This window comes from Macaca nemestrina, chromosome 2 (genome assembly GCF_043159975.1).
Source record: "Macaca nemestrina isolate mMacNem1 chromosome 2, mMacNem.hap1, whole genome shotgun sequence".
NCBI classification, from domain to species: Eukaryota; Metazoa; Chordata; class Mammalia; order Primates; family Cercopithecidae; genus Macaca; species Macaca nemestrina.
Window position 1 is genome coordinate 44,796,875 of NC_092126.1, and position 20,151 is coordinate 44,817,025.

Consider the following 20,151-nt stretch of genomic DNA (forward strand, 5'->3'; position numbering starts at 1 on the left):
TTGGGATTATAGGCGCCGGCCACCACACCTGGCTATATTTGTATTTTTTAGTAGAGACAGAGTTTTGCCATGTTGGTCAGGCTGGTCTTGAACTCCTGACCTCAGGTGATCTGCCCACCTCAGCCTCCCAAAATGCTGGGATTACAGGTGTGAGCCAACACACCTGGCTATAATTTCATTTTTAACATTTGAGAGTTCTGTATTCATCACCTAAAACTCTCCCTCTTTTAGATATATTATCTTAATGTAGAATTAAGAAAAATCATGCTTATTAAAATAAAGATAATAAGAAAAAACATTTTTGGTTGAAGGTAAAAAGATATTATTCCAAGGCCGGATATGGTGGCTCACGCCTATAATCCCAGCACTTTGGGAGGCTGAGGAGGGTGGATCACAAGGTCAGGAGTTCAAGACCAGCCTGACCAACATGGAGAAACCCTGTCAGTACTAAAAATACAAAATTAGCCGGGCATGGTGGTGCATGCCTGTAATCCCAGCTACTTGGGAGGCTGAGGCAGGAGAATCACTTGAACCCAGGAAGTGGAGGTTGCACTGAGTCGAGATCATGCCATTGCACTCCAGCCAGGTCAACAAGAGCAAAACTCCATCTCAAAAAAAAAAAAAAAAAAAAAAAAAGAAAAAAAAATCTTATTCCATTTATATGCACCTATTTCTTTATTATGTCTTCATAAGTCAGGCATGATAAATAGGGAAGAACATTACCAGTGGTCAGAGAGAATCTTCAACACAGATGGCCTGACATGATTTAGTATGATTAAAATTTAATAGGATATTAGGGACTATGACAAAGTAATTCACATGCTGGGTTTCAGATGATTGAATTATAAGTAGTTATAAAATCAGTTTGTTTTTAATTATGTATTTTATTTTAGTGAAGGAAAAAAATATTTTCATGAGCTTCCTGTTAATCTAAATCACACTCTTGAGTGCTAATGATCTTTTTATGGCTCAACTTCTTTTATCAATCCTGAGAAAAAAACAATAATCAGAGCGCTCAGGAACAGTCTAGTTGATAGCTCTGAAGTAGGCAGGAATGCCCTCCCCTGCCAAAGATGTCCAAGTCCTAATCCCCAGAACCTGTGAATGTGTTGCCTTACATGGAAGAAAGGATTTTGCAGATGTGATTACATTAAGATCTTGAGATGGGAGGATTATCCTGGATTATGTGGATGGGCTCAATGTAATCACAAGGGTCTTTATAAGGGTAAGAGAGAAGCAGAGCTTCAGAGAAGCAGCTGTGATGACAGAAGCAGGGGTTGGAGTGATGGAATTGTTGGAAGGGGGCCATGAACTAAGGAATGCAGCAGAAAGCAAGGAATGAAGTCTACCCTAAAGCCTCCAGAAGAAACATACACCTGCCAGCACCTTGATTTTACCCCATAAGACCCATTTCAGACTTCTGGGTTCCAGAAATGTGAGACAGCAAATGGGCATTGCTTTAAGGGATGAAATTTGTAATAATTTATTTTTGTTTGTTTGTTTGTTTTTTGAGACAGATCTCACTCTGTTGCCCAGGCTGAAGTTCAGTGGCATGATCTCGGCTCAGTGCAGCCTCTGCCTCCCAGGTTCAAGTTATTCCTCTGCCTCAACCTCTGGAGTAGCTGGGACTACAGGTGCATGCCATCACACCCAGATAATTTTTTGTAATTTTAGTAGAGACAGGATTTTGCCATGTTGGCCAGGCTGGTCTTGAACTCATGACCTCTGGGGATCTGCCTGCGTTGGCCTCCCAAAGTGCTGGAATTACAGGCGTGAGCCACCGTGCCCAGCCAAGTTTCTAATAATTTGTAAATACAACTCTACAATCCTTTGACAGAAGAGACTGCCTTCTAGCATGACAGCATGAGAAAGCTCATGGACCCACACCCTAGTAATACCAGTGAAATTATAAAAACAAAACACAACAATTTAAAGCCTCTGAAAATTGTTCTAAGGTCAAACAGCAAGAAGAAACATCTACACAAGAAAATCTATGCAGATTCAGTTAAAAAGAGTGACAGTCTGAGATATTTGAACTGAGACAGCTTCCTCGGTCCCCCCCTCCTCACTAAGCCAGACAGGAACTCCAGTACAGACAGAAGTCAAGAACACAGGGTTCCTGCCAGGCACGGTGGCTCACACCTGTAATCCCAGCACTTTGGGAGGCCAAGCGGGGTGGATCACAAGGTCAAGAGATGGAGACCAGATGCAGCTGGAAACCATCATTCTTAGCAAACTACCACAAGAACAGAAAACCAAACACCGCATGTTCTCACTCATAGGTGGGAACTGAACAATGAGATCACTTGGACTCGGGAAGGGGAACATCACACACCGGGACTTATCATGGGGAGAGGGGAGGGGGGAGAGGGGAGGGGGGAGGGGGGAGGGGGGAGGGATTGCATTGGGAGTTATACCTGATGTAAATGACGAGTTGATGGGTGCTGACGAGTTGATGGGTGCAGCACAGCAACATGGCACAAGTATACATATGTAACAAACCTGCACGTTATACACATGTACCCTAGAACTTAAAGTATAATAATAATAATAAATAAATAAATAAAAAAAGAAAAAAAATTTAAAAAAAGAGATGGAGACCATCCTGGCCGACATGTTGAAACCCCATCTCTACTAAAAATACAAAAAATTAGCCAATACAAAAAGATAGGGGTGGTGGCGGGTGCCTGTAGTCCCAGCTACTTGGGAGGCTGAGGCAGGAGAATCACTTGAACCCGGGAGGTGGATTTTGCAGTGAGCCAAGATCGCGCCACTGCACTCCAGCCTGGGCGACAGAGCGAGACTCCGTATCAAAAAAAAAAAAAAAAAAAAAAAAAAGAAGCAAAACACTTTGTCACAGCCCCTAACCTCTTCATAGGACTTATACGATTTTCTCTTTGCTCTTGAGAGGCTGATAAGGAACAGGATGGGGTCTTGAAATTCGAAGGCATGCCAGGACAACCCTCCTTCAGGGACCCCAGCCAGTTGCATGTTTGAACATTATGGCGCATCCATGTACGTTTTTAAACTGACGCGAAGATTATACCAAAGATAATTTAGAGCTCCAATGGCCATTTTTTAGGATCGTTTCAACTCTCAAGCTTGTTTTCCTTAGAATTAAACTAGAAGACCATGGCTAGAGGGTCAAACAGTTCAAAGGGGATGCACATTGTAATTGGCATCTCAAGATTAGAAAATGCATTCAGGACTCAAAAGTTGCCTTCCTGCAAAATACTGTCTCAAAGCTAGCTGAGACTCCTTCCTCTCTAGAGACTTCTACTTCCTTTCCTATGGCTCCTCCTCTTCCTTATCCTTCTCTAGATGAACTCCCTGAATTGACTAATACATCCCTTTTCTCCTACGCTCTTCTTCTCTCCACAGTCACCAACTTAGGTTTTAATGTATGAAACTTCTAGGGAAGTTCCAGTCAGGGGAAGTGAAGTCATTAAAATATGCTATTCTGGTATACTGATTTTTTAAATTAAAAACACCTAAAGAAGAGCAGGAGCAAAAAGGATCACTTTGACCTTCACGCTGTTTCTTAGCACAGAAAATGAAATTCCCATATGAAAGACATTCTCCCTGAAGGAAAGGCAACTAGAAGGAAAAACAACACTAGAAGGAAAGGCAACAACCTTATTTTCAAGAATGAGAAGTTGAGACTGAGAGAATACTGCACAGACCTTGTTGAAATAAGTCTTATTTTTAACTCTCCCCACATAATTTAGTAATATTTTCACAGTTTTCTATTCTTTGTCCAATCCATTATATTGGTAACTGACTCTAACTTCTTCCTTGGGGTCTTCATTTCCTTCTAAGGGCCCCCATTTATAAGTTTACATAAAACTTGTATCGTGCTTTTCTCCTGTTAATCTATCTTATATTGATTTAATTTTTGGAACCAGCCCAGAATCTAAAAGGATGAAAATGTAATTGTCTTTCCCTACACTTTCTGGTGATGAGAAAGAGACCCTAAAGCCTGGGACATCCTGCTTGTAATGAAGCCTACAGAAGGGATCCTGGGAGACCTGAAATTCTTACCAAAGTCAGCTCCTCCATATCTCTATCTGTAGTGCTTGTCTGAGAGAAGAAGATAAAGATTTTTGCTTCTCCCCTCTTTTCTAGATTTGGATTACCAGGATAAAAACATCAATAGGAGTTGATTATTTGAATTGTGGCTCTTGTGAATTTGGTTCTAGGTGCCCATTGATTATTAATCCAAAGCCTCCCAAAAACAGACCTTGTTTTTTGTCTCTCTCTCTTTTGTGTAATTTGTTGAAAGGAGAAATATTATAATACATTTTCCTTTCATTTTCTTTTATGTCTTGAGAACTTGGCTTTGTGGCCAGTGAGGATAGGATATTCCCTCTGGTCTCCATCAGCCAGGGTCGGGGGTACAAGTTGTTGGGCTTGGGTCAGGTTGTTAGCCAGCTGGTTAAGATAACAAAACACAAAATGCCTCTTTGTCTAACTCAGCCAGCTCTTAGGGGAATTTGTCTTAATTGTCTCAAGTTTTGTTGCCTTATGAATAATGAGGGTCTTTGCTTTCTTAGGCTGTCTTGGGGAGAAAATCTGGATCTTCAGGGAGACTGCAACCTTTTTTTTTTTTTTTTTTTTTTTTTTTTGAGTCTCGCTCTGTCACCCAGGCTGGAGTGCAGTGGCGCGATCTCTGCTCACTGCAACCTCCACTTCCCGGGTTCATGCAATTCTCCTGCCTCAGCCTCCTGGGTAGCTGGGATGACAGACGTGTGCCACCATGCCTGGCTGATTTTTGTATTTGTAGTAGAGATGGGGTTTCACCATGTTGGCCAGGCTGGTCTCAAACTCCTGAGCTCAGGTGATCCACCCGTCTTGGCCTCCCAAAATGCTGGGATTATAGGCGTGAGCCACCGTGCCCAGCCAAGACTGCATCTTTTGCACCCTCTTTAGGGGTACTTTTCACATCCATGGTTAAGCCACAAAAAGCTTATTGGTTTAAGTGGCAATTTGACTAGGTATATCTTTGGAGATTTGGACTTTTGTATCTAAAAGTATATTTTTAAAAGAGCTCTCATCCTAAACAACTGTCCTATTTGTACCTATGGCTTGAAGGAAGAAAATAAATGGTTTTGTAAATTAAGCATTCTCTCAGGAAAATAGGAAATAACCCAAATATTTTTCAAGTTTACATGACCTGGGATGAACATTAGTAAATAAAAAGCTAGTTTAAGTCTGTTGGTTTAATTAAAACAGGCACGTGTTCAGAGTTGTTAACATTAACTATAATGCAGACACACAGCTGCTTGTACCCGGATTTGCTAATCAAAAAGCTTCTGTGGTTTAAGATGGTGCTATGGTTTGGTATATCCCTGCCAAAATGTTGAAATTTGGTCCTCAGTGTGCCAGTTTGGGGATATACGGCTTTGTAGGAGATGTTTGTGTCATATGGACAGATCCCTCATAAGCAGATTAACGCTCTCCCTCAGGGGTGAGTGAGTTTTCACACTCATGAGAATAGATTACTTCCTAAGAGTAGGTTGTTAAAAAGAGTGGATCCCTCAGTTTCTCTCTTGCTTCCTTTCTTGCCATGTGATCTCTTTGCACATGCAAGCTCCTCTTCTGCTTTCCACTATGAGTTGAAGAAGCCTGAGGCCCTCATCAGTTGTAGATGCCCAATCTTGAACTTTCCAGCCACCAGAATAATGAATCTAATAAATGTATTTTCTTTATAAACTACCCAGTCTCAGGTACAGTAGCAAATTAAGTGAACTAAGACACATCGTAAAATTATAAATACATTTAACTTGTGAACAAATACACAATAAAAATAAATTGCTTGATGTGTGTCAAACATGACATTTTTTAAAAGGAGAGAATTAAAAATAGCCATAACTTTTCTTTTCTTTGTTGTATGATGATTTTTGACAATTGCTACTAAGAAGAAAAATAACAAGATAATGACTAACTTTGTTTAATGTCTCGTGAAATTTTTATGAACAAACATAATTTATCCATTTCTTTATTTTTAAATGTAAAGAAATACAAAATATGAAAAGACCCAAAAGATACAAAAAATGAATAAGGAAATTGAATCAGTAATAGGAGGACTTCCATCAAAGAAAAAGCTCAGAACTTGATCACTTCATTGTTGATTTCTACCAAACATTTAAAGAAGAACTAATACCAATTATTTTCACTTATTCCAGAAAATTGAGTAGAAGAGAATACTTCCAAACTCATTTTATGAGGTCATCAATATCATGATTCAAAAACCAGACAAGGACTCCACAATTAAAAAAACAAACAAACAAACAAACAAAAAAACTACTGGCCAATATCCCTGATGAACATAAATGCAAAAATGATAAAAAAGGTACCAGTCAATTGAATTTGATGGCACAAACAAGCCAAAACTGCAAAAACCACAATAAGTACCTGACTCTTCAATGCCCAGACACTGATAAACATCCACAAGCATCAATACCATTCAGGAAAACATGACCTCACCAAACAAACTAAATAAGTCACCAGTGACCAATACCAGAGTGATAGAGCTATGTGATCGTTCACACCCAGAATTCAAAATAGCTGTTTTGATGAAGCTCAACAAAATTCAAGGTAACACAGAGAAGGAATTCAGAATCCCATCAGATAAACTGTCAAAGAGATTGAAACAATTTTTTAAAAATCAAGCAGAAATTCTGAAGTTGCAAAATTCAATTGACATAATGAAGAATGCATCAGAGTCTCTTAACAGTAGAATTGGTCAAGCAGAAGAAAGAATTAGTGAGCTGGAAGACAGCCTACTTGAAAATACAGTTAGAGGAGACAAAAGAAAGAAGAATAAAGGAGAATGAAGCATGCGTACAAGATCTAGAAAATAGCTTCAAAAGGGCAAATCTAAGAGTTATTGGCCTTAAATAGAAGATATATGTAGAGAAAGATCAGGGTAGAAAGTTTATTCAAAGAGATAATAACAGAGAATTTCCCTAACCTAGAGAAAGATACCAATATTCAAGCACAAGAATGTTATAGAATACCAAGCAGATTTTTTTTTTCAGACAGGGTCATGCCCAGGCTGGAGTGCACTGGCACAATCATGGCTCACCACAGCCTCAGCCTTCCAGGCTCAAGCAATCCTCCCACCTCAGCTTCCCAGTAGCTAAGACCATAGGTGCATCCCACCATACTTGGCTAATTTTCTAAAAATTTTTGTAGAGACAGGGTCTCACTGCATTGCCCAGGCTGGTCTCAAACTCCTGGGCTTAAGATATCCTCCTGCCTCAGCCTTTCCAAGTGCTAGGATTGTAGGTGTGAGCCATCACACCCAGCCTGCCAAGCAGATTAAACTCAAAGAAGACTACCTCAAGACACTTGATAGACTCCCAAAGATCATGCTGCAGAATACACATCTTCTCCTGGGAGGTGGAGGTTGCAGTGAGCTGAGATCACACCACTGCACTCCAGCCTGGGCAACAGAGGGAGACTCCATCTCAAAACAAAACAAAAACAAAAAAACAGAGACAGCCCAGAAATAAGCCAAATATTTATAGCTAATTGATCTTTGACAAAGGAAACAAAAACATAAAGTAGGGAAAGGACACCCTATTCAACAAATGGTGCTGAGATAATTGGCAAGCTACATGTAGAAGAAGGAAGCTGGATCTTCATCTCTCATTTTATACGAAAATCAACTCAAGATGGATCAGACTTCAATCTAAGATCTGAAACCATAAAAATTCTAGAAGATAACATTGGAAAAACTCCTCTAGACATTGACTTAGGCAAAGAGTTCATGACCAATAATTCAAAAGCAAATGCAATTAGCCGTGGAGGGCAGCACACACCTGTAATCCCAGCTACTCGGGAGGCTGAGGTAGGAGGATCACTTGAACCTGGGAGGTGGAAGTTGCAGTGAGTGGAGATTGTGTCACTGCACTCCAGCCCAGGCAACAGAGAGCAACCCCAAGTTACCAAAAAAAAAAAAAAAAAAGCAAATGCAACAAAAACAAAGATAAATAGATGGGACTTAATTAAACTGAAAAGCTCCTGCACAGCAAAAGAAATAATCAGCAGAGTAAACAGACAATCCACCGAGTGGGAGAAAATATTTGCAACCTGGGCATCTGACAAAGGACTAATAGAGAATCTACAAGGAACTCAAAAAAATCAGCTAGAAAAAAACCCAAATAATCACATTATAAAGTAGGCTAAGTAAATGAATAGACAATTCTCAAAAGAAGGTATACAAAGGGCCAACAAACATATGAAAAAATACTCAACATCGCTAATTATCAGGAAAATGCAAATCAAAACCACAATGAGATACCTTCTTACTCCTGCAAGAATAGGCAAATTGAAACAACAACAACAACAAAAACAACCCAATGTTGGCATGGATGTGGTGAAAAGGGAAAACTTTTACACTGCTGGTGGGAATATAAAATGGTACAACCACTACAGAAAACAGTGTGGAGATTCCTTAAAGAACTAAAAGTAGGCCGGGCGCGGTGGCTCACGCCTGTAATCCCAGTACTTTGGGAGGCCGAGGCGGGTGGATCACAAGGTCAGGAGATCGAGACCACAGTGAAACCCCGTCTCTACTAAAAATACAAAAAATTAGCCGGGCGCGGTGGCGGGCGCCTGTAGTCCCAGCTACTCAGGAGGCTGAGGCAGGAGAATGGCGGGAACCCGGGAGGCGGAGCTTGCAGTGAGCCGAGATCGCGCCACTGCACTCCAGCCTGGGCGACAGAGCGAGACTCCGTCTCAAAAAAAAAAAAAAAAAAAAAAAAAAAGAACTAAAAGTAAAACTACCATTTGATCCAGCAATCCCACTACTGGGTATCTACTCAGAGGATAAGTCATTATACAAAAAATATACTTGTAAACACTTTTATAGCAGCACAATTCGGAATTGCAAAAATATGGAACCAGCCTAAATGCCCATCAACCACTGAGGGGATAAAGAAAATGTGATATATTAAATATATAGAAATATATGTATATATAAATACATAATATTTACTTATACAAATAAATAATGAACAAAATACTATGGAATACTCAGCCATAAAGAGGAATGAAATAGTGGCATTCTCAGCAACTTGGATGGAGTTGGAGACCTTTATTCTAAGTGAAGTAACTCAGGAATGGAAAACCAAGCATCGTATGTTTTCACTTTATAAGCAGGAGCTAAGCTGTGGGGACACAAAGGCATAAGAATAATATAATGGACTTCGGGGACTCTGGAGGAAGATTGGGAGGGGAGTGAGGGATAAAAGACTACACACTGGGCATCTGTCCGCGCAAGGTGAATGTCGCACTGCCAGATGGAGGGGCGATCAGGCTGGGCCGCTGCACGCCGAGGGCGGAGTCGGCCCCACTTCACCCTCACGGCTCGCCACGCCCACCCGCTCCGCGCGGAGGGCTGGAGTCCGGACTTATGAAAATATGCACCAGTTTAATACTGTCTTGGAATTCATGAAATGGAAGCATATGTCAAAGCTGTTTGGAGAAAATTGGAAGTACAGTTTTATCTAGCCACATCTTGGAGAAGTCGCGAGAAAGCAGTGGGAGTGGGAGTCACTGTCAAGTGCTTGCGATCTTTTAAAAGAAAATCTCACTGAAGGATAGTCATTTAAATTAGTGAAGTAGCAAGACCAGTCATTAAAGGTGACAGTAGACAGGAAGCATTACAAATGAACAATGGCTCAGCTATATATTTACATCAGAATACTGGGAGCCTATCTGTTCATCATTTCTCGTGTCCAAGGACAGAATCTAGACAGTATGCTCCATGGCACTGGGATGAAATCAGACTCCCACCAGAAAAGTCAGAAAATGGAGTAACCTTAGCACCAGAGGATACCTTGCCTTTTTGAAAGTGCTATTGCTCAGGGCACTGCCCGGATGATGCTATTAATAACACATGCATAACTAATGGACATTGCTTTGCCGTCATAGAATAAGATGACCAGGGAGAAATCACATTAGCTTCAGGGTGTTTGAAATATGAAGGATCTGATTTTCAGTGCAAAGATTCCCCAAAAGCCCAGCTAAGCCAGACAATAGAATGTTGTTGGACCAGTTTATGTAACCAGTATTTGCAACCCACACTGCCCCCTGTTGTCATAGGTCCATTTTTTGATGGCAGCGTTCGATGGCTGGTTTTGCTCATTTCTATGGTTGTCTGCATAATTGCTATGATCATCTTGTCCAGCTGCTCTTGGCTTTTGTAACAAACATTATTGCAAGAGCATCTCAAGCAGACGTCATTACAATCGTGATTTGGAACAGGATAAAGCATTTATTCCAGTTGGAGAATCACTAAAAGACCTTACACACCGGTCACAAAGTTCTGGTATGGGCCTGGACTACCTTTATTGGTTCAGTGAACTATTGCCAGATTCAGATGGTCCGGCAAGTTGGTAAAGGCCGATATGGGTAAATGGCGTGGTGAAAAAGTGGCAGTCAAAGTATTCTTTACCACTGAAGAAGCCAGCTGGTTTCCAGAAACAGAAATCTACAAAACTGTGCTAATGGGCCATGAAAACATACTTGGTTTCACAGCGGCAGGCATTAAAGGTACAGGTGCCTGGACTCAGCTCTGTGAAAATGGATCTCTCTATGACTTCCTGAAATGTGCTACACTGGACATCAGAGCCCTGCTCAAATTGGCTTAGTCAGCTGCCTGTGGTCTGTGCCACCTGCACACAGAAATTTATGGCACCCAAGGAAAGCCCGCAATTGTTCATTGAGACCTAAAGAGCTAAAACATCCTCATCAAGAAAAATGGGAGTTGCTGTATTGCTGACCTGGGCCTTGCTGTTAAATTCAACAGTGACACAAATGAAGTTGACGTGCTCTTGAATGTCAGGGTGGGCACCAAACACTACATGGCTCCAGAAGTGCTGGACGAAAGCCTGAACAAAAACCACTTCCAGCCCTACTTCATGGCTGACATCTACAGCTTCGGCCTGATCATTTGGGAGATGGCTCGTCGTTGTATCACAGGAAGATTGTGGAAGAATACCAATTGCCATGTTACAACATGGTACCGAGTGATCCGTCATACGAAGATATGTGTGAGGTTGTGTGTGTCAAACGTTTGTGGCTAATTGTGTCTAATTGGTGGAACAGTGATGAATGTCTGAGCAGTTTTGAAGCTAATGTCAGAATGCTGGGCCCACAATTCAGCCTCCAGACTCACGGTATTGAGAATCAAGAAGATGCTTGCCAAGACGGTTGAATCCCAAGATGAAAAAATCTAACGGTGAAACCATTGGAGGAGAAACTCTAGACCTCAAGAACTGTTTTTACCCATGGAATGCGTGGAATTAGAGTGGAATAAAGATGTTGACTTGGTTCTCAGACTGTTTCTTCACTGCATGTTCACAGGCTGCTAATTAAACCTTTCGGTACTCTTAATAGAATACAAGCTGGGAACTTGTAAATACTTCATTCTTTATATATGGACAGCTTTATTTTAAATGTGGTTTTTTAGGCCTTTTTTTAAATGAGTTTTTATGAATTGCATCAAGACTTCAATCCTGATTAATGTCTCCAGTCAAGCTCTGGGTACTGAATTGCCGGTTCATAAAACAGTGCTTTCTGTGACAGCCTTAAGAAGATAAATGAGTGCAGCAGAGATGGAGAAATAGACTTTGCCTTCTACCTGAGACATTCAGTTCGTATGTATTCTACGTTTGTAAAACAGCCTATAGATGATGATGTGTTTGGGATATTGCTTAGTTTATGATAGTTTGTCCTGCCTTCCTTAATGATGTGATGTGTGTGTGTGTGTGTGTGCGCGTGCACATGCACGCCAGGATTCTTCTGCTGCCATTTGAATTAGAAGAAAATAATTTATATGCATGCACAGGAAAATATTGGTGGGTTTTTTTTTTTGGATTGCAGAAATTTATTAAAATTGGAGACGTTGTTTTAATCTTCTTGTGCCATGGGACTCCATCAGGCTGTCTACAAAGACCATTGGGAGGCTGAGGATCACTTGAGCCCAGGAGTTTGAGGCTATAGTAAACCTCAAAGGGCCACTGCACTCCAGCTTGGGTGAGGCAAGACCCTGTCTCAAAAAATAAGCCAGACTTTTAACCACATTTCCAGACTTCAATTAAAATGCTACATGGGAATACAGAATATCAGATCTTTTATTGTCATGTAATCAGTGAGAGAGTTGATATCGGTGGTTTTGTGCTTTAAAAACGCAGTATCTGACCAAGATTCGCTAATCTCATACAAGCCATTTACCTTGCAAGTGAGACAGCTTCCCCACCAGCTATGTTTTTTAACATGAAAGCTGATACAAAGGCCAAAAAAAGCTTAAAAGATCTGTAAATTTAGACTGTTTTCCTTCTACCACCTGGTTTTTTTTTTTTTTTTGTAGTTATTATTTTTCTCATGGAAAGCATCCTCTCCAAAGTTGAAGCTTCCAGTGCCGTGAACCATGCTTACAAAGAAAGCACTGCTTATGGAAGTGGATTCCTGCATTTGATAGCAATGTAAGTGCCTACAACCATGTTCTGTATTCTTTATTCTCAGTAACTTTTAAAAGGGAAGTTGTTTATATTTTGTGTGTAATGTGTTTTATCTGCAAATCACCTACTCCTTTACATACTTTATATATGTACGTACATTAATACTGTAGAAACCAGCTCATGTGTATCTCACATCCCATCCTTAAGGGAAGAAATGTTGTAAAGTAGAACTAAATATGAATTTTCAGAATTAATGCATTCAAAGTAATATATCAAATCCAGGACTTTGTTAACTTCAGGCAAAAACTTCATTAGGGTAATAGCATCTCAATTTTTTTAAAAGAAAGGATTCTCTAATTAGAAATTTATATGTCAGAGGTGTTATAAATTTATCAACTGTTAAATATGTTTTGGACATCTAAATCATTTGAGATTTTTGGTTTTTGACTTCTGATCCCTAACGTGTGAAGACAATGAAAAATCAGGCAGAAATATTTAGTATCTAGTCAGTATCTGTAGTTATACTGTATAACTGTTCTTCAATAAAATGGTACATAAAAAAAAGACTACACATTGGGTACAGTGTACACTGCTCAGGTGACAGGTGCACCAAAATCTCAGAAATCACCACTAAAGAACTTTTCCATGTAACCAAACACCATCTGTTCCCCCAAAACTATTGAAATAAAAATAGGGCTGGGCGCGGTGGCTCACGCCTGTAATCCCAGCACTTTGGGAGGCCGAGGCGGGCGGATCACAAGGTCAGGAGATCGAGACCACGGTGAAACCCCGTCTATACTAAAAATACAAAAAATTAGCCGGGCGCGGTTGTGGGCGCCTGTAGTCCCAGCTACTCGGGAGGCTGAGGCAGGAGAATGGCGTGAACCCGGGAGGCGGAGTTTGCAGTGAGCCGAGATTGCGCCACTGCACTCCAGCCTGGGCTGGGCGACAGAGCGAGACTCCGTCTCAAAAAAAAAAAAAAAAAAAAAAAAAAAAAAAAAAAAAAAGAAATAAAAATAAAAAGAATGAAATACTGTCACTTATGACAACATGGATGAACTGGGAGGACAGTGTATTAAGTAAAATAAGCCAGACACAGAAAGACAAATACTTCATGATCTGACTCATAGATGGAATATGAAAAAAAAAAAAAAGTTGGTATCATAGAAGCAGAGAGTAGAACAGTGGTTACCAAGACTGAGAAGGGGAGGATAAAAAGAGATTGGCCAATAGGTACAAGGTTACAATTAGATAGGCAGAATAAATTCTGGTGTTCTATTGTACAATAGAGTGACTATGGTTAAGAGTAAGGCATTGTATGTTACAATATAGCTATAAGAGACACTTTTAAATGTTCCCATCACAAAGAAATGACAGGCCTGGTGAGGTGGGTGGCTCACATCGGTAATCCCAGCACTTTGGCAGGCTGAAGTGGGAGGATCATGTGAGCCCAGGAGTTCAAGACCAGCCTGGGAAAGATGGCGAGACCTCCACCTCTACAAACAATAAAGGAATTAGTTAGGCTCTGTGGTGCGTGTCTGTAGTCTCAACCACTTTGGAGGTTGAGGCGGGAGGATCCCTTAAACCCAGGAATTTGAAGTTGTAGTAAGCTATAATCATGTCACTGCACTCCAGCCTGGGTGAGAAAATGAGACCCTGGCTTTACAAAAAATAAACAAAACAAAACAAAACAAAACAAAACAAAAAGAAATGATATATGTATGGGTGATGGATATGCTAACTACCTTAATTTGATTATTATACAACATATATGTATTGAAATATCAAATTGTACTCCATAAATATGTAAAATTACATGTGCCAATGAAAAAGTAAAAATAAAACCACAATGATATAATTTTAAAAAATTATACAATAATGTTAATGTATAAAATGCTGATATAAAACAGTTAAAATTGCTTACTTCTTAGGTTTTCACTAGAAATTAAGGTTACTAAGATTTTAAAATTGGAATTAATAGATGTAATTCAGTATACAAAGTGTACCAAAAAATTAAGATGGGTTTTGATGAGAAAAATTTTAAGAAAGATATGAGAATTATAAGAAAGATATGAGGATATGTTTTTTGTTTAAAAAAGACATGCTTTTTGTTTAAAAAAGAATAATTTTGTCTGGTTTGGGGGTTATTTCAAAATAAACAAGAGGCCCTGGGCCTTCCAGCCAGGGACTCTGCACCAGCCGGTCCCAGCTGCTGCACACCGCCCTAGGTATCTGGGTGATCACAGGCAGTAGCAAGGGCCGTGATGACAGATGATGGCGAGGAGCAGCTCAATGAGCTGGAGGTTCTGGAGTCCATCTACCCTGACTCCTTCACAGGCAGATGTCTCTCAGTTATCCCTGTATAGCTCCAGTCCTGTTCATGTTATCTCTCACTTAGCAGTACATCTGTGCTGTGAGGGTGTAACAGGGTATAAGGGGATAAGTGAAGAGAGGTTTGAGGGTTTCATTAACTGGCTTGATTGCACATTGATCCAACCCTCCTAACAACTAGTCTTCCAAAATATACATGGACTTTCCTCATACCACATTCTCCTTCAGTAGTGCTTCACTTGACAGAGTCCTGCTAAGTAGTGTCAGAAAATCCACCCAGCTTCACCATACTGTGACATCTGAGGCTGGAGAAAATGATGAAACCCTCAAGTTTACATACCATGGAAAATAGCCAGACAGAGCTTCCTTTTATGAAATATTCTCCCAGGAAAATCTAGAAGATAATGATGTCTCAGATATTTAAATTACTAGCATTACAGCTGAAGGAAATCTCGGTATGGTGGTGATCTTTATCTAGTGACAGCTGTACAAGAAAAATTAAATGAAATAGTAGATCAGATAAAAACTAGAAGAGAGGAAGAAAAGAAACAAAAAGAAAAAGAAGAAGAAACTGAAAAGCAATTATTCCACGGTACTCCTGTTACAGTTGAGAATTTTCTTTCTTTCTTTCTTTTCTTTTCTTTTTTTTTTTTTTGAGATAGAGTCTTGCTCTGTCACCCAGGCTGGAGTGCAATGGCATGATTTCAGCTCACTGCAACCTCTGCCTCCAGGGTTCAAGCCATTTTCCCGCCTCAGCCTCCAGTCCTCAGCCTGGGACTACAGGCTTGCACCACCATGCCCAACTAATTTTTTCGATCTTAGTAGAGAGGGGTTTTGCCATGTTGGCCAGGCTGGTCTCAAACTCCTGACCTCAGGTGATCCACCCGCCTCGGCCTCCCAAAGTGCTGGGATTACAGGCGTGAGCCACCATGCTAGGCCAAGAATTTCTTAAACTGGAAGAGCAAGCTTGATGAGAAACTCTTGAAAATTAAAAAGAAATGATTGAAAGAAGAACCAGCAAGAAAAATAAACTAAGTGGGAAACAAGTTTTTGAAACAGATCATAATCTTGATACATCTGATATCCAGTTCTTGGAGGATGCTGGAAACAATGTGGAGGTATTATAAATGAGTTGTTTTTTTGTTTTTTTTTCTTTCTTTTTTTTTTTGAGATGAAGTTTCGCTCTGTAGCCCAGGCTGGAGTGCAATGGTGCAATCTCGGCTCACTGCAACCTCTGCCTCCCAGGTTCAAGCAATTCTCCTGCCACAGCCTCCTGAGTAGCTGGGATTACAGGCATGCGCCACCACGCCTGGCTAATTTTGTAGTTTTAGTAGAAATGGGGTTTCACCATGTTGATCAGGCTGGTCTCGAACTCCTGACCTCAGATGATCTGCCCACCTCGGCCTCCCAAAGTGCTGGGATTACAGGCATGAGCCACTGCACCTGGCTTTTTTTTTTTTTTTTTTTTTTTTTTTGAGACAGAGTCTTGCTCTGTTACCCAGGCTGGAGTGTAGTGGCACGATCTTGGCTCACTGCAACCTCTGCCTCCTAGGTTCAAGCGATTCTTCTGCCTCAGCCTCCCAAGTGGCTGGGATTACAGGCGCAGGCCACCACGCCTAGCTAATTTTTTTTTGCCATGTTGGCCAGGCTAGTCTCAAACACCTGACCTCAGATGATTCACCAGCCTCAGCCTCCCAAAGTGCTGGGATTACAGGTATGAGCTTCCGCCCCTGGCCAGATGAGTCTTTGTTCCAGGAAATGGATGACTTGGAGCTGGACGATGAGGAGGATGACCCAGACTCCAGTCTTGCAGACCCAGAGAGTGACTTCACTGACTAATGGAACATCTCCACCTGCAGAGAGGCTCGACTGAAAACAGCACCTGTGGCTATGCTTAGAGGGTTTTGATTTTCCTTTCTTTTTTTTCTAAGAAAAAATAAGTTTCAGTAGAATGTTTTTCTGATAGCTTTCATCATTGAACTTAATAAACTGACCTTAAAATTTCAAATAGAAAAACCAAAATAAATAAAGAAAAGAGTGACACAGCTAAAACTACAATATGAAAAGTTGGGAGAAAAAATTAGAGAGAATCTTGTGTTGTTAGAGTGATAAAAAAAAATAGTATTTTTCGTTCCAAAGTAAAATGACTGGATTGTTATTGTTCCAAAATTGGAAAAAAAAAAACCCATATATATATCCCATATGTACACATACACACACATATATAAAAACATATACATACATACATATGCATACACATAAACATATACATACATAATATGCATACATATATATAACTAGATTAAAGAGTTGTAAAATATTTTGTGAAAATTTTGTGAAATATCCATCTTGTAAAAGGAGATTTTGTGTGATCAAGCTAAGTAATATTAAACATACATTATGTGTAAGTTTTTCTAAAAACTGAGCATTCATATCAAAGGTATGCTGATATAAAACTAGAATTTTATCTCCTATGTGAAAACTACAAGATGTTCTTAGAGGATTGATCTGCTTGTAATAGAAAATAGTGAAGGTTTTTTCTTTATCTTTTAGGTAATTGGCCTGTGAAATGAAGATTTGGTGTATTATCAAAATAATTCTCTATGCTTTATGCTTTCTTTACTAGGTCTTTGATTACTTTTAAAAACTAAGTCTTCTCAATATCAAAGAGCTACTTTTTTTGTTCACAACTGTGTAACCTTTTGTATTTGCCTTCATAATATTTTATTGTCATTTATACTAAATAGATGACCAAGATCATATTTGATGTAAAGCTTTAAGTTTTTTGACATTTTTGACAAACTTTCCAAAATGAAATTCCAAATTAAGTCCTTTTTGACCTTGAAATAACTTTGGGATTTTCCAGTAGGGCCCCTGGAAAGCTCAAAGGACATGTTTCTTACCTTTAAAAAGAGCAATACTGGCCGGGTGTGGTGGCTCACACCTGTAATCTCAGCACTTTGGGAGGCCGAGGTGGGCAGATCACGAGGTCAGGAGATCGAGACCATCCTGGCTGACACGGTGAAACCGTCTCTACTAAAAATACAAAAAATTAGCGGGGCATGGTGGTGGGCACCTGTGGTCCCAGCTAGTTGGGAGGCTGAGGCAGGAGAATGGCATGAACCCGGGAGGTGGAGGTTGCAGTGAGCTGAGATTGCACCACTGCACTCCAGCCTAGGCAACAGAACGAGACTCTGTCTCAAAAAAAAAAAAAAAAAAAAAAAAAAAAAAAAAAAAAAAGAGCAGTATTAAATTAATTAGGCTTATTTGATAAGTTATATAGAAAGCATTGTCAAATTATAAGTAACACTAAAGCTTCTTTAAGTTATATCTATAAATGTTATTAATATGAGTCCTCCAGAAATGGCATGACATTCCTAAAAGTCTAATACGTTATCAACTATAATTTTAGTTATTATGTTAAAATGTTATATGCCACAGAAATAATCAAATTTCCTTGTTAATGTCTCATTATAATTAACTGTCATCAGATTTTTAAGCATGGCCATTTAAAATCTTTGTCATCCATGGAGAGTTACTGTTTCACTTTAATTCTTCTTTAAGGACATTAACAGGCAGCTAGAGTTTAAAATAATTTCTTCTTCTTCTTTTTTTTTTTTTTTGAGACGGTGTCTCACTCTGTCTCCCAGGCTAGAGTACAGTGGTGTGATCTTGGCTCACTGCAACCTCCACCGACCGGGTTCAAACAATTCTCCTGCCACAGCCTCTCAAGTAGCTGGGATTACAGGTATGCACCACTGTGCCTGGATAATTTTTGTATTTTTAGTAGAGATGGGGTTTCATCATATTGGCCAGGCTGGTCTTGAACTCCTGACCTCATGATACACCTAGCTTGGCCTCCCAAAATGCTTATATTACAGGTGTGAACCACCATGCCCAGCCAAGAATCTGCTTTCTTTATAACAAGATACAATTATAAAGAATAGTTTGTCTTCTTAGCCTCAAGAGGGATTTAAAAACCTGATCCATGATTCCTTATCAAAAGTTCCAGCAAAACAAACTTAAAAAGAGCCAATGTGGTCAGTCACTATTCTTGCTGCACTTATGTATATAATCAGGCCAAGTTTAATGAGGCTAAGCTTATTCTGCAAGCAAATTAATCTTACTCTGATTATCTTTGGTCAAAATGGGGGTAACTGTAGAGAGAAAAATTGTTTCTGAAGAAAAGTATAATACATCAGTTATTAGATTATAACCCTGTTCATTGATTTGGGATTTTGTTATCTACCTGTAGAGCAGACTGGATCCTTAATTCTTCTAGTTTCCTCCAGTATCTGACTACTACTCTTCAACTAAGAACAAGAACTCCTGTCAGGCACAGTGACTCACACCTGTAATCCCAGTGACTCTGGAAGCTGAGGTGGGAGGATTGCTTGAGGCCTGGAGTTTGAAGTGTCCAGGGCAATATAGCAAGACTTCCCTCTATAAAAAAAAATTTTTTTTTAATTAGTTGGTCATGGTATTCCCAGCTACTAGGGAAGTTGAGGAGGGAGAATTGCCTGAGCCCAGGAGTTCTAGGCTGCAGTGAGCTACGATCATGCCACTGCTGCTCAAAAAGAAAAGAAAAGAAAACAAAACAAGAACTGCTTTGCCCCAGAATGCCTACCATAAACCTGAGGCTGGACAACTTTGATGTAAATTTCAAGGAACAAGTCTCATTTCTAATGTTTAGCCTCACAGACAGTTCACTAGAATGCCTGATGTCATCATCAGAGACATGCAAACTGCAAATCAGGACAAGAAGTTGATGACTTCAAGCTATGGACAGCTCTCTCCAAGACACCAGAACAAGACTTTGGAGGAGACTCTCACCTTTCTTAATTTTCCCTTATGTATGTTGAGCTTTTTCATTTGGCAGAATGATGCTTTTGTCTGATTTTCACAATTGGTAAACTCCTTTTGCCTTGGCTTGGTAAAAACACCAGTGAAGATGTGATTAAAAATTTATCCATCACCTTGGGTACCTTTGCAGTCTCCTCTGTAAAGCCCATTTCTATTCAGCTGCACTCATTAGACTGTCTTTCCAGAGTAGTCACAGATAAAAAATAGCTTTTGATTATCTGTTGGTTGAATCAAAAGGTGTCTGTGTCAGCACTAAGAGTACATGCTGTACCTGGATAAATTTCTCTGTGAAAATTGAGACTCAATTGCATAAAATTAGGGAACAAACCACTTGGCTATAACACATCTCATTCAGTCCCCCATGGTCATTTGTTTAGTTGACTGCCTCCATGCCTAGCTTTATGGCTCAAAACCATTATGCAAACAGGGGTTCTTATATTGCTGTTATTTTTATTCTATATTATTCCTTTTTAAACTTTGAACC

At 39.9% G+C, this 20,151-nt stretch overlaps 2 pseudogenes; both read left to right on the forward strand.

The window, feature by feature from the left end:
* Positions 1 to 9,684: 9,684 nt before the first annotated feature.
* On the forward strand, positions 9,685 to 19,027 carry LOC105469992 (bone morphogenetic protein receptor type-1A pseudogene; annotated as a pseudogene).
* Positions 14,738 to 16,643, forward strand: LOC105470161 (RWD domain-containing protein 1-like; annotated as a pseudogene).
* Positions 19,028 to 20,151: the final 1,124 nt, after the last annotated feature.